This window comes from Lactuca saligna, chromosome 8 (genome assembly GCF_052625555.1).
Source record: "Lactuca saligna cultivar CGN05327 chromosome 8, ASM5262555v1, whole genome shotgun sequence".
NCBI classification, from domain to species: domain Eukaryota; kingdom Viridiplantae; phylum Streptophyta; class Magnoliopsida; order Asterales; family Asteraceae; genus Lactuca; species Lactuca saligna.
Window position 1 is genome coordinate 207,797,142 of NC_136424.1, and position 14,039 is coordinate 207,811,180.

General features: G+C 37.8%; 1 pseudogene; it reads right to left on the reverse strand.

Moving 5' to 3' along the window:
- Positions 1-2,829: 2,829 nt before the first annotated feature.
- Positions 2,830-7,725, reverse strand: LOC145010459 (uncharacterized; annotated as a pseudogene).
- Positions 7,726-14,039: the final 6,314 nt, after the last annotated feature.

The window sequence follows — 14,039 nt, forward strand, 5'->3', positions numbered from 1 at the left end:
GTTTTGAATTGATCCACGGTGATGTTTGGGGAAAATACCGGAGACCATCGTTGACAGGGGCAAATTACTTTCTTACGATTGTCGATGACTATAGTAGAGTCGTTTGGGTATATTTACTCAAACACAAACACGAGGCGAGTACTTGCCTAATTGATTTTTACAACATGGTAAAAACACAATTTGAAAAGGGTATAAAAAGAATTAGATGCGACAACGGTGGAGAGTTTGTTTCAAACAACATGAACGAGTTCTATAGAGAACATGGGATTGTCTTGGAAACCAGTTGCCCTCGTACCCCGCAACAAAATGGCGTAGTCGAACGAAAACATAGACACCTTTTGGAGATCGCACGAGCCTTACGTTTTGAAGCAAACCTTCCGACAACCTTTTGGGGGGAGTGTATCCTTACGGTTACCTACATCGTTAACCGATTACCTTCCAAAGTCATAAATGACAAAACTCCATATGAAATCCTATTCGAACGATATCCCGAATACGATCATATGCGAGTTTTCGGATGTCTCGCCTACTACAAAAACACTGAAACAAATGGAGATAAATTTGAACCAAGAGGAAAACCAGGGGTATTTTTAGGCTACCCTCCCGGCAAAAAGGGGTACAAAATTTACGACCTTGAAAAAGGGAAAATGGTGATGACACGAGACGTAAAATTTATCGAAGACTCTTTTCCTTTTTCAAAAATAGAAAATTTTAAACAAGAAATTTTTGAGTACTTGAGGCCTACCCCACAATATGATGAAGCATATGAAGTTGTCGAGAATGTGGAGACAGGGGGAGATTCCATGCAAAGTGATGAAAACCAAATGCATAGCATGGAGGAACAACTTGAAGAAATAGTGGAAGAAGAACAAAACATGAAAAATAACACAACTAATAATGATGTTCACATGGGCACTAACGAGGAACCCCACATCAACCAACAAGAGTCTATTGGAGGAAGACAAAAGCGACAGAAAGCACAACCAAAGCATTTAAGTGATTATCAAGTAAAGCTTCCCCCATCCATCAACCACATGCAGCCTGCCCCCAATCAAGAGTCCTCGACGGTACATCCTTTATCCCATTATGTTTCTTTTGAGCATTTTTCTAATACTCACAAAGCATTTTTGTCCGCCATCAATGCCCATGATGAGCCAAAGTCTTTTCATCAAGCAGCTCAAGATGAGAATTGGAAAGAAGCCATGCAAAAGGAAATTCATGCTCTTGAACAAAACGGGACGTGGACCCTCGGACAATTACCGGAATGGAAGAAAGCCATCGATTCAAGGTGGGTGTACAAAATCAAGTTCAAACCGGATGGGGAGGTAGAAAGATACAAAGCGAGACTCGTCACAAAAGGTTTTACACAAATAGAAGGAGTGGACTATCACGACCCATTCGCACCCATCGCAAAATTGGTAACATTAAGAACACTTCTAGCCATTGCCGTGAAACGAAGGTGGGAGATCCAACAACTCGACGTGAATAACACGTTTTTACACGGAGACTTAGAGGAGGAAGTTTACATGAAAATCCCTCAAGGGTTCTCAAAGAAAGATGAAACAAGGGTATGCAAACTCAAAAAGTCCATCTACGGGTTGAAGCAAGCATCTCGGAATTGGTACTACAAGTTCACTAGATCTCTAATTAGCCTCGGTTACAAGCAGTCTAAGGCTGATCACTCTTTGTTCATTTATAAAAATGGTGATGCATATGTAGCAGCCCTCATATATGTAGATAATGTAATACTAGTTGGAAATGACGCGAGATGGATTAAGAGAACGAAGGCTTATCTTGACGAGAAGTTTAGCATAAAAGACCTTGGCCCCTTGAAATATTTCTTGGGCATCGAAGTGGCAAGAACATCCGAAGGGTTAATTCTCAGCCAACATAAGTACACGTTGGATATCCTTGAAGACAGTGGATTGACGGGATGCCGCCCCAGTTCGTTTCCCATGGAACCAAATCTGAAACTGGATAAAGGAGAAGAAGAAGAGAAGATAGACGCAAGCCAATATCGAAGACTCGTAGGACGTCTACTTTAGCTACAAGTCACTCGCCCAGATATAGCTTATTCAGTAAGCATTCTAAGCCAATTTGTTGGAGACCCACAACGCGTCCACATGGAGGCTGCCAATAGAGTTTTGCGATACCTTAAAACTACCATTGGCCAAGGCATTCTCTTACCAAACACGAGCGACACCAACCTTGTAGCCTATTGTGATGCGGATTGGCTTGGATGTCCCCTTAGTAAACGATCAAGGTCCGGTTATGTGCTTCTATTAGGGGGAGCTCCAATATCCTGGAAATCGAAGAAACAATCCGTGGTGTCTCGCTCCTCGGCAGAAGCGGAATATCGGGCAATGGCCACCGCGGTCAGCGAGATCATATGGGTTCGTTGGATGTTGGAAGAACTTGATACTGTTGTGGGTGATCCTACACCATTGCTATGCGATAACGAGGCAACCAACCATATAGCTAACAATCCTGTCTTCCATGAGAGGACGAAGCATGTTGAAATGGACTGTTATTTTGTCCGTGAACGAGTTGAACGCAAAGAAATAGTGCCGGTCCATATCAATTCTAAGCAACAGGTCGCCGATTTACTTACCAAATCGCTTGGCTCCCGTTTACTACAAACATTACTGGTCAAGTTGGGCATTCGAAACTTACATGCACCAAGTTGAGGGGGAGTATTGGAAACCTTTTAATTTCATTATTCTCGGTCAATCGTATATAGCCTTTCCTTTTTATATTCCTTAATTATTGGTCTTTCTTTGATTCAAGGCTCTAACTATTGTATAAGTAAACTTCTTTTTGATAATGAAATCAAGCTTCTGGTATCAATCTCTTTAGTATCTGCGCCCATTCTGCATTCTCTGTTGTCAAGACACCAATCCCAACAACCCTCAATTTGTGGAAATTAACTTTCAAGCCCGACTAAGCATGAAAGCAATTGAGGATAGAGGCTAGGTTTTTGAGGGTTTGCTTTGACCATTCTCCTATGAACAACGCATCATCCATATAGAATAGGTGGGAGATTAGTGAGCCCTTACTTAGAATATTAATACCTCGAAATATCCCCTTTTCAACCGTCGTCTTCATTGTTGCATTGAAGCCTTGCATCGTTATAATGAATAGAAAGGTGGAGAGTGGATTCCCTTGTCTAACTCCCTTAGTAATGTTGAATTCCTTTGTAAGCATGCCGTTTATTACCACTGAAGTTCTAGAGGATTTAAGACAGCCCATTATCCATGACGCCGTCTGGGCCGGAGCCTTGTCTCCACCACAAGTCCATACCGCCTTCTTGGCCTCCTGTATCGAAAACGAAAATGGTGCTTCCAATATTATCGCATCCATCATATCCAAGGAACGTATGTTCTGATTAATGAGTTTTGGGTGTGAGACCCATTGTTCCTTGAATTTTTGACTAAAGAATCGCCAAGCTTCTAATTTGATTTCTTTCACATCGTTCGACCACCTTCCTTCAATAGCTAATCCTGCTATTATGTTCTTCCTTTTGTTGTTATTCACATATCCGTGGAAGAATTTTGAGTTCTCATCCCCATCTACCACCCATTTAGTTTTTGCCCTTTGTTTCATATCTAATATCTTCATGTTTTCATATTCCATAAGTTTGTGTAAACCATCACTTCTATTTTGTAACTCGTCATTTGAGAGGGCACAAGATTTTGCCAGCTTTTCTAGCATGCTTATATTGTCTTTAATGTTTTTGAGTTCAACATTTTCTTTGAGATTCTCATTTCTTTGAGATCCTCCACTTTTTAATTTCTTCTTTTAGATGTTTGAATTTTGTTGTCAAATATACATATGCATTTCCATGCCTGTCAAAACTCTCTTATTCGTTGATTACCACTGATTCTAGTTCTCCTATGAGTTGAAGAATTTAAAGTATGGGGGGCCAAAGTCACCTGTGATAGTGTTGAGAGTGATCGGACAGTGATCTGAAATCTCTCTCGAGTGAGTCGTGGCAGTTTTGGAAGGGAAGTTTTGTAAAAAATTCAAACTTGCTAGAAACATGTCCAATTTACTTAGTTTGGCATCTACTCGGCTCATGAATGTGTACCTTTCTCCACTCATATTGATGTATTTTAGTTCAACTTTTCTAATGAATCTGTTGAATTCCGCAGCACTAGAAGGGAAAAATTGCAAACAAAATCTCTCTTCCTTTCTTCGGACTTTGTTGAAATCACCAAATAAGAGCCAATTCCCTGGTTTCTCCCTTTAAGGAGAATAAGCTCTATCCATAGTTCTTTTTTCTCCGAAGGTGTATGTGGACCGTAAAAATTAGCAATAATAGTGTCAACTTCTACGCCGATCCAAGAGCCGACGACAATTAAGTAGCAGCTATTTTTTATTACCTCTCTTTTCTGGAAGCAATTCGACTCCCAAATAGGAATTAAACCACCCGATCTCCCACTCGCGTCCACCCATTCGAAATCAAAATCCATAGAGTCCCAACAACCGTTTACATTTACTTTGGAGTAGTCTAATAATTGTAAGAATTGAACCCATCAACCCACTTGAATACCAGAAAGTAAAATACATACTAGTTTGTTGAATTTCTAGCAAAATACAACTTGATACTATTATAAAGTTGTTTGTCCCAATCCTCTCATGATCATATCAAGGTCAAGTCCACAATCTCTTGAAATGCAGCTAGACTTCACAATGATGTAGGTACTCCTTTCCATTTATCTGCACATACATTTATCAAAGGAAATATTCAGAAATTTAACTTCAACCTAGCTAACTTGCAGAACTGAACACATACCTGGGATGAATACGTCATGTGTTCCAATCTATAAGTACGAGCTTTCCACATTGAATTCAACTCTTAACATTTTATTAGAAGGGAATTGGATGTCTCATCATAACATAATTAAATGGACTTTAATCCCATCTCGATTACAAACTTGTGCACTAAGTCTCTTGTCAGACCTTTAGTCAAGTGATCTGCCAGATTTTATTGCAATTTCACAAACTCAACCAAAATAACTGATGGAATTTGGAGGTTACAACACAATGCACTAAGCGGAAAACAACCAAACTCTTCAAATAATTAGGACACATGCAACCTAGATGGATATATGTCTTTCACATATAGCAACATACTATGAATGGCTAATCTACAAAACTTTTCCTATGAAAAACTAATTCATAAGATGAAGAAACTTACCTTAAAGATTGTTGTAGCAAACAATCTTGAATTCTTCCTTGAGAGACTATTGGAAGCAAGCACCACAAGTGCGCCTCTAATGGTTCACACCTAAACCCTAGCAACCAACGAACTTGAAGAAAGAGAGGAGAGCGTTTGAAAAATTCATAATTCCTTTAAGGAATCATGGCATGGACGAAATCAAACCCGATATGGGTTTATATAGGTGATAAGTAAGGTATTGGATAAGACAGATATCTCCAAGATAACCCTAATTCATTTTCTTCCTCCCAAAGCCATCCAAGGCACCCTTAGAACCCAAGGAAACCCTAGAAACATTCTAGATTTCGTTCCTTGTTTATGGGAAGTTCTAGAATTCCTCAATGCTGAACTACTGAACAATTTCACCTTTAGTCCTTTTGCTTTTAATTAATCCAATTAATCCCAAAATTATTCCAATTAATTTCTGACTAATTATTAATTAAATATTACAAGTTATAATTAATATATCATTCTCACAATATATTAATAAATTATTTATTTTTATTTCTAATTAATTTAATAACCAAGTAATAAATTAATAAATCAGTCCCTCTCTTTGAAAGTTATCCTATTCAATTGCTAGGTTTGAGAGCAGCCCAAAAGGACTGTGCTATCATCAATTCAATTTTATACCAATTATAGTTAATGGTTTAGACACCTAATCCAATAGTCTCCCACTTGGATAAATCTAAGAACTATAAGGGTGTGTTTAGTTGGGTGGAATGGAATGATAAAGGAATGGAATTGACTAAGTAATGGAAAGGATGAGGTAATGGAATGGTTTATTACCCTTCCATTATCATGTTTGGTTATTTGATGGAATGGAATGACCCATTGATCCATGTTGTTTGGTATGTACAAAAAAGAGAAAGTAATGGAATAAAGCTAATTTACAATAAAAAAAATACCCTTACAGAACAAAATTCATAGAATTCAATAAAATTCAACACTATCTATTTGGAAATTATAGTTTCTATTCTAAATGGTTTATATAAATAAGAACTTTTATTTAATATAAAAAACTCTATCTCATAAAAACATATCAAAGTCTAACCAACACTAACAAACTAAAATTATCATAATTTTCATAACTTAAAAAACTTCAATATCATAAAAAACCATATAAATAACGTCAAACATCATCTTCAAGCAAGTCCTTTACCCATTCAAATTTGTCTTCGTGCTCAACGGTAAAGAAGATTACCACCAACTCATCATTCTCTGAAAGCATACGAACTACCTTGTTACAATCACGAACAGTTAAATCAACAACTTTTTTCATCTCAAATTAAGTTTTTTACGTAGGTCTTCTCTATCTCTCTCGATCCCAAAAGTTGCATTGAAGGTACTTGTTGCATTATCAATCTTTGAACCAATAATATCTGCCATTTAAAGTTATGTAGAAGGCAACAAGCAAGGATAATTTTATTTTGTGTCCGAATGGGATAAAATGGTGGAGTTCTGAGTATAGCCCATCTTTTTTTTAATAACCCAAAACAACGTTCTATAACATTCCTTGCAGCTAAGTGCTTCATGTCAAAATATTCCTTTGCCTTGTCTAGACGATGACCATTCAACCTAGTATTCAAATGATATCTTTAACCTCTGAATGGTGCGAGGAATCCTTCTCCATTCGTGTACCCGGCATCAACAAGATAATAGTTGCCTTTACCAACTTGTAAACCATTTTATCGAAGCATTGCACTACGGAGTATTCTACCATCTACATCAGATCCTTCCCAGCCTAGTAATACATAAATGAATTACATATAAGGAGTGCAAGCAGCAAGTACATTTGTTATAATTTCGCCTTTTCGTTTTTTGTATCTAGGTTTGTCTTCCTTGGTACATGTACACTTATGTGTGTCCCATCTATTTATCCTAAACATCCCTATAGCCAAAATTAAATATGTATGAGAATTAGAATACTAACCAAGAATAATCGATATACACTCGAGTTTAGCAAATTACATAACTTGAACCATTTCCATCTTTCATCGGTTGAAGTTTCTAATATAGGCTTGGGTTTCTTAAACAATTCTTTTTCCAATCAAATAACAGCATTGAATGCATTATGGAAATGTTTACTAATTGTCTCTCCTGATCTACGGAACTGAAACTTTGCCACACGATTTTTCACATGGTGGGCCAAAACATACAAAAATATCGTCACTTGTTCGTCAATTTGGAGATACCTAGAGGCCTTTAACTTGCCATCAATCTCAACTATACGACAAAGCTTAACAAATGTTACCCTATTCACTTTTAATTGTTGTGTACAAGTCTCATCACTTTTGTACACTAATCTTTGCATATACTATTTTCTCTTTGGGTATAACATCTTATAGAAAGGTCTAGTTGGACACATAAATATATGTATGAAAAATAATAATACTCACTAGTTGAAAATACCAATTTACCAAACTGATTATCTCAACCCACAATGTACTAAATGCAGCAAGTTTCTTTGTTCTTTTTTGTCTATTCATTTTAAGGCGAGCCATAACTGCAATAGTAGTAAATTTTTGTAAAATAATGAAATATTGAAAGCAAATAAAATTTATTAATTGTTTATGCACATTGCACGTTCTAAATTTTCTAATTTACTAATAATTGGACCAATAGAAAGTTAAGGGTGTATTTTCAATCAAAATCAAATTATCTTATTGTACATTAGTTGTAGTGAAATAATTGGGGTACTTCCTAAATCTACTGTATATTCAAAGGAATCATATTTAAATAATGGGCCTTTTATAACAAAGCAAATAGATGGGATGTTTAGGAGCAATAGATGTACACTTAGGTTGGGGAAGGGCCTACTCATGAGGTTAGGTTTATTGCGAATGGATGTTTGAGTAGGCTCCTAAACCCATGAATATAGCAATGGTTTATGCTTACTACAAGCCTAACATTCCATCTCAGTAGACAGTAGAGACACTCACAATATTAAACTTCCTATTAGGTTTGGTTTGCTTAGCTTTGCTTGGAAAACATTTGATAAGTGATGAAATGAATATGTATGAATATTAATTGCATAAATCTCCATCATTCATCAAGTAAATGGTCAATTACCACACACTCCTTCAATTAAACATTTATGACATCCGACATTTGCTGACTTTTCAACAAAGTTCAAAGTCTCCATTCACATAGAACATAATTGGTCTATTAATTTTTTTGCAATTACTTACAAAATCAAAATATTTATTAACTAAAACAAAACATAATCCAAATATCATAACTTTGTTTGCTGGTAATGACCACCTTGCCATTCCCACCAAACGATTTTATCATTTTTTGGTAAACAACCAATTCAGAGCAATTGCTAGAGATCCGGTAGCCGACAATGAAACCGGTTTCAGTGAATTTGAACCCCACCTAGATGGGATGTTTGAGTAGGCTCCAATTTGTATTCACACACAATTAGTTATTCTTTCATGGATTTATTTTTCAAATTATTCAATTTGTATTCTAGCGTTTAGAAAGATTCTTGCTAATCCTATATCCAGTTCAGTCTAAATCTACAGGAATATACACAACATATGTTCATTGCCTTTTACAAAATTCAAAATTTCTTATCAGATTTATACAACATACAAACAATAATTTACAGCTCTGATTATATGATATCATTGGCACACAAAAAGAATGTAAGTCAAGAATATTGAAAAGTTCTTGTATATTGAATGAATTCAATGTTTACATGAGATGGATATATATATATATATATATATATATATATATATATATATATATATATATATATATATACACAGAGATACAACTGAATCCTAAATACAAGCACATGACTAGGTATGTTAATTTGACTATGACTAAGTCTATACACGTGGCTGTAGTCAGACACATGTGTGATACATGAACAAATTACCTTTATTACCCCCTTGCAAGCTCAAAGTCGGGTCGAATTTGAAGCTTGTTTCTTATGAGAGAAAGTCGATCTTTGTGTAAAGGCTTCGTGAATATGTCCACTAGCTGATCAATGGAGGAGACGGGACTGATTCTGAGATCCTTAGCTTCAACTTGCTCTTTGATGAAATGGAAATCGAGTGCAATATTTTTGGATATTGCACGAATTACCAGATTCTTTTTCATTAATATAGCACCTATGTTATCACACAACAAGATTGGAGAGCTTTGTAGAGGTGAATGCAACTCAGACATAAGTTGCTTAATCCATATCAATTCAGCTACAGTATAAGTAAGTGAACGATATTCTGCTTCAGTGCTGGAACGAGCAACGACCTTTTGTTTGCGTGAGGTCCAACTGATGAGATTAGATCCATGGAAGATTGCAAACCTATATTGTGATCTACTGTCGTCTTGATTAGAAATCAATCCCGCATCAGAGTATGTGAGAAGGGAAATGGTGGTAGTGGGTTTGAAGTGTAAGCACTAGTTTAACGTTCCATTTAGATACGTGAGAATTCTTTTTACAGCTTGCAATGTGACATTTTGGGCGAGTTCATATATTGACATACCCGATTGACTGCAAACGTGATATCGGGTCGGGTAATTATGGCAACCTGCAAAGAACCGACTACCTGTCTGTATAGAGTCAGATCGGAAAAGGGTTCGCCATGCATGGTTAAACGTGACTGGCTATCTGCAGGTGTGGAGACTAGGGTTGCTTCATCCATGTGAGTACGAATGAGAATGTCACGGATATACTCAGTTTGACTCATTTTGAGACCAGATGGGTTACTGGTGATGTTGATGCAAAGGAAAAAATGTAAAGGCCCCAAGTCTTTAAGAGCAAAAACATTGTTGAGGTGTGAAATGAAGCGGTTTTCACTTGTACCTATGATAACGAGGTCATCAACATAGACCAACACATACATGGTTACTGAAGTGGTGTGGTGCACACATAGTTAGGTGTCTCAGTAACAGGCATGAAATCCTTGAGTTATCAGATATGTTTTTAACTTCGTGAACCAAGCACTTGGAGCTTGTTTAAGGCCATAGAGTGCCTTATGGAGTCGACACACATGATTGGGTTTGGTGGGATCTTCAAACCCTCGGGTTGTTTCACGTAGACAGCCTCATGCAAGTCGCCATTGAGAAAGGAATTATTGATGTCAAGTTGACAGAGGCAACACTTGTTGGAAACAACCAAAGATAGGACGAAAAGGACCGTGGTAGGTTTGATAACGAGACTGAAGGTCTCGAAGTAGTCAACACCTTCTTCTTGACTGTAGCCTTGAGCAACGAGATGGGCTTTATGTCTTTCAGCCGTGCCATCAGACTTCCGTTTGACCCTGTAAATCCACTTGCAACCTACAACATTAACAATAGTGGGACAGAAAACAAGTGACCATGTTTTATTTCGCATAAGGGCATCATACTCATGTTGCATGACATTTTTCGAACATGTGGACTTAATTTCCTGATTAAAAGTGGAAGGTTCAAGGGGGGGGGGGACATAGAAGAAGTGGTTGTGGAAAAGGACTTAGGATGGAGTGAATTTCAACGAGCTCTAGTGACCATAGGATGGTTTGTAGTGTTTGATGGATGATAATGAGAGGTTGAAGGACATTTTTCCAACATGTGCTGTTGAATGTTGATATGTGGGAGGAGTAGAAGGAGGTGAAGGAGTGGGATCGGAGGGAAGACTAACACTTGGGCTCGAAGTTTTTGGTAGTGAAGGAGATGGTAAATTTGTGGCTAATGTGAGAAGTGTTGCGGTAGCATCAGGACTTGGTGAAGGTGATGAGAGTATATTAGGAGAGATAGACGAGTGGGATGAAAACGGGAAAACGTATTCGTTGAAAACTGCATGTCTGGTAATGTAGATTTGAGAGGAGGGTTCATAGTAGCACAAATAACCCTTATGAGAGGCACTGTAACCAATAAAGACACAAGGCAATGACCGAAAATTGATTTTGTGGTTGTTTTAAGGTTGTAGAAAGGGATAACAGAGGCAGGCAAATGTTTTGAGAAATGCATAGTCAGGAGCTTTAGCATATAACTTTTGATAAGGTGATTGGAATTGGAGAACAGGGGTTATGGTGTGATTGTGAAGATATGTATCTGTTTTGAATGCATGCTCCCAGAAGACATGAGGAAGAGAGGAGTGTGCAAGGAGAGTGATCCCCTTCTCGATAATCACTCGATTGCGCCTCTCGACTGCCCCATTCTGTTTCTGCGTATGAGGACAAGAAACACGATGTTTAATATTGTGTTGGCTGAGATATGTGAAAACACTACAATATTCACCTCGCCATTTGGATTGAAGGCTCTTGATGGTAGTTTGAAACTGTGTTTTGATCATTTGATGAAATTTTTGAAAAATTGGAAGCACTTTAGATTTGTGAGATAAGAAATAAATCCACATAAATTTGGTTCCGTCATCAATAAACAAAAGAAAATAACATTTTCCATTGATTGAAAAATAAGGAGAGGGTCCCCATACATCATAATAAAGAAAATCAAATGGTTTTAATGAAGTAACATGAGAAGTATGTAAAGGAAAACGGTGGCTCTTTCCCAGTTGGCAACAATTGAAGACAGATGGGAAGTGCTGGGATGAAGTTGGAAACTTAAACAAATGCAGAAGACGCTTTAGAAGAGGAGGGTGGGGATGAGCAAGTCTCTTGAACCAGCCATGAAGTGAAGTACGAACTCTAGAAAGTGCCATGATAGGAGGAGATTTATTGGGTGATTTATTCAGGGAGACTAAAACACGATATAGACCATCTTTAACGTCCCCGGTTAGAAGAGTTTTGCCCTGCAAGTGTTGGATTAGTGTCTAAGTCCATAACTATTTTGGTATGTACTTGATTTGATTGTGAGCATGGTTCTTTTGGGTTGCCTTCACACTGGTGACTAGACATGATGATTATTGAGGAGAGAGGCTGGTTTATTGTTAAGAATAATAAACTAGGGTATAAATATGATTTGTTAATATATTATATGAATAATATATTAATTTGGAATCATATTATTAATTAGTATTTAATCAAAAATTAAGTTAGAATTAATTTTGGGATTAAAGGAACTGACTGAAAGTGCAGGGGCTATTTTGTAATTATTCAATAGTTGAGGCTTTGGGCCATTGGATCACCTTTATTAAGGCTTGAACTAAAATCCTAGAAGGATCTAGGATTTTTCGTCCAAGGGTTAAGGAAAGGAGTCCATGGACTTGCTTAGGCCCTAAGCTAAGGGATTAGGGTTTACAGCTTGAAATCCTAGTTAGCCTTAAGTATAAATAACACCCTAAGGCACTAAGATTTCATCCAAGCTTTGGGAAACCCTAAAAGGGATGAATTCTAGGGCAAGATACCCTTCTCTCCTCTCTTCCATATTCATCCTTTCACCTAATGTGTTTGTGAGCCATTAGAGGTACTACATTTGTGGTACTTGCTTTCAAAGCTAAGGGGATTCAAGGAACTAGTTGTTATTACTATATAACAACAAAAGGTATGCATTCTATTCTTCTATGTGGATTTCGAAAATAGTACTAGCATACCAGGTTTCTTTTTGTGCTCATTAAGTTGTATAACTAATAGTGAAAACATAGATCCAACTCTTGGGTTACATGCACACATAGGATTGTTTGTAAAAAAACCCATCATCAAGGACTTGACAAAATAGTGAGTACGATAAAATTTTAAATAGACGTCATTGTCTGAACTCAGTTTAGAAACACCGAGGAGACATTTGGTGATTTTTGGGACAACAAGAACAGAGGGCAGACGGAGTTTGTGCAAAGTAGATGTGCCAATATGCGTAATAGAAAGGTGTTTACCATTCCCCACTTGCATTTTGTCGGTGCCTTGACATGTTTTTGAGATCCGACATAACGTGGTCAGTGGCTCCGGTATCAAAGTACCAATTTGGATCAATGGTTTTAGACGGATTGGAGTGCTGAGCAAAGTGGGCTTGACGAGACTGTGGATCACGAGGATTGGGCTTTCGAGATGCATAGTCCACTAGGTTGGATCGTTTCCAGTAGTCCACAGCTTCATGACCTAGCTTATTACACAGTTGACAGTGCGGTCGGCATCGTTTGGGATCAACAGAGTAAGACCTGGTGAATTGATGGTTGTAGAAGTTGAACCAGAGGCATGGTGACAAAGTGGAGTGCGATGAACATGCAGAGCAAGTGGGACAGAAGCAATGGAAGCTGAAGAAAGAAAAACATGTTGTCGATTGTGCTCTTGTTCTAGTCTCGCTTCTTCTTAAACAAGAAGACCAATTAGGTCATCAACGTTGGAGCCGTCATCTTTGACCATATATGCGGCAGTGAAGTGGCCATAAGAGGAGTCGAGGCCGCTGACGATATGCCAAATTAAATATTCATTGGAAATTGGGTGAAGGTTTTCCACCAAGGAGTCAACGATGGCTTGTTTTTGTTCTCCATATTCTAGCATGGTCATGGATCCTTTGGAAAGGCTTTGAAGTTTGAGCTTCATACACATGTGATGGGCCTTAGTCTGGGCCTGAAACGTTCACTCAATGGTGGTCCAAGCAGAGTGAGAGGTGGTAGCACAAGCAACAATGGCTAACGCACACTCAGATAAGGTGGATTTGAGCCACAATTGAACGAATTGGTCTATTTTCTTCCACAATTGAAAGTTAGGGTTGAGTTCGGTGGTAGGAGGATCGGTGATAGGAGTGATAGATATGGTTTCAGCAGGTGGATTTGGGGATAAGATAAAGCACACGAGGTCGAAGGTCTTGAGAGCAGAAACAATAGTAGAGCGCCACAAGTAGTAGTTCTCAGTATCCAATTTGACGGGAATTAAAGGAATTTGGAAGGAAGAGTTGGCAGCGAGACCAAGAATAAGTTGATTGTTGT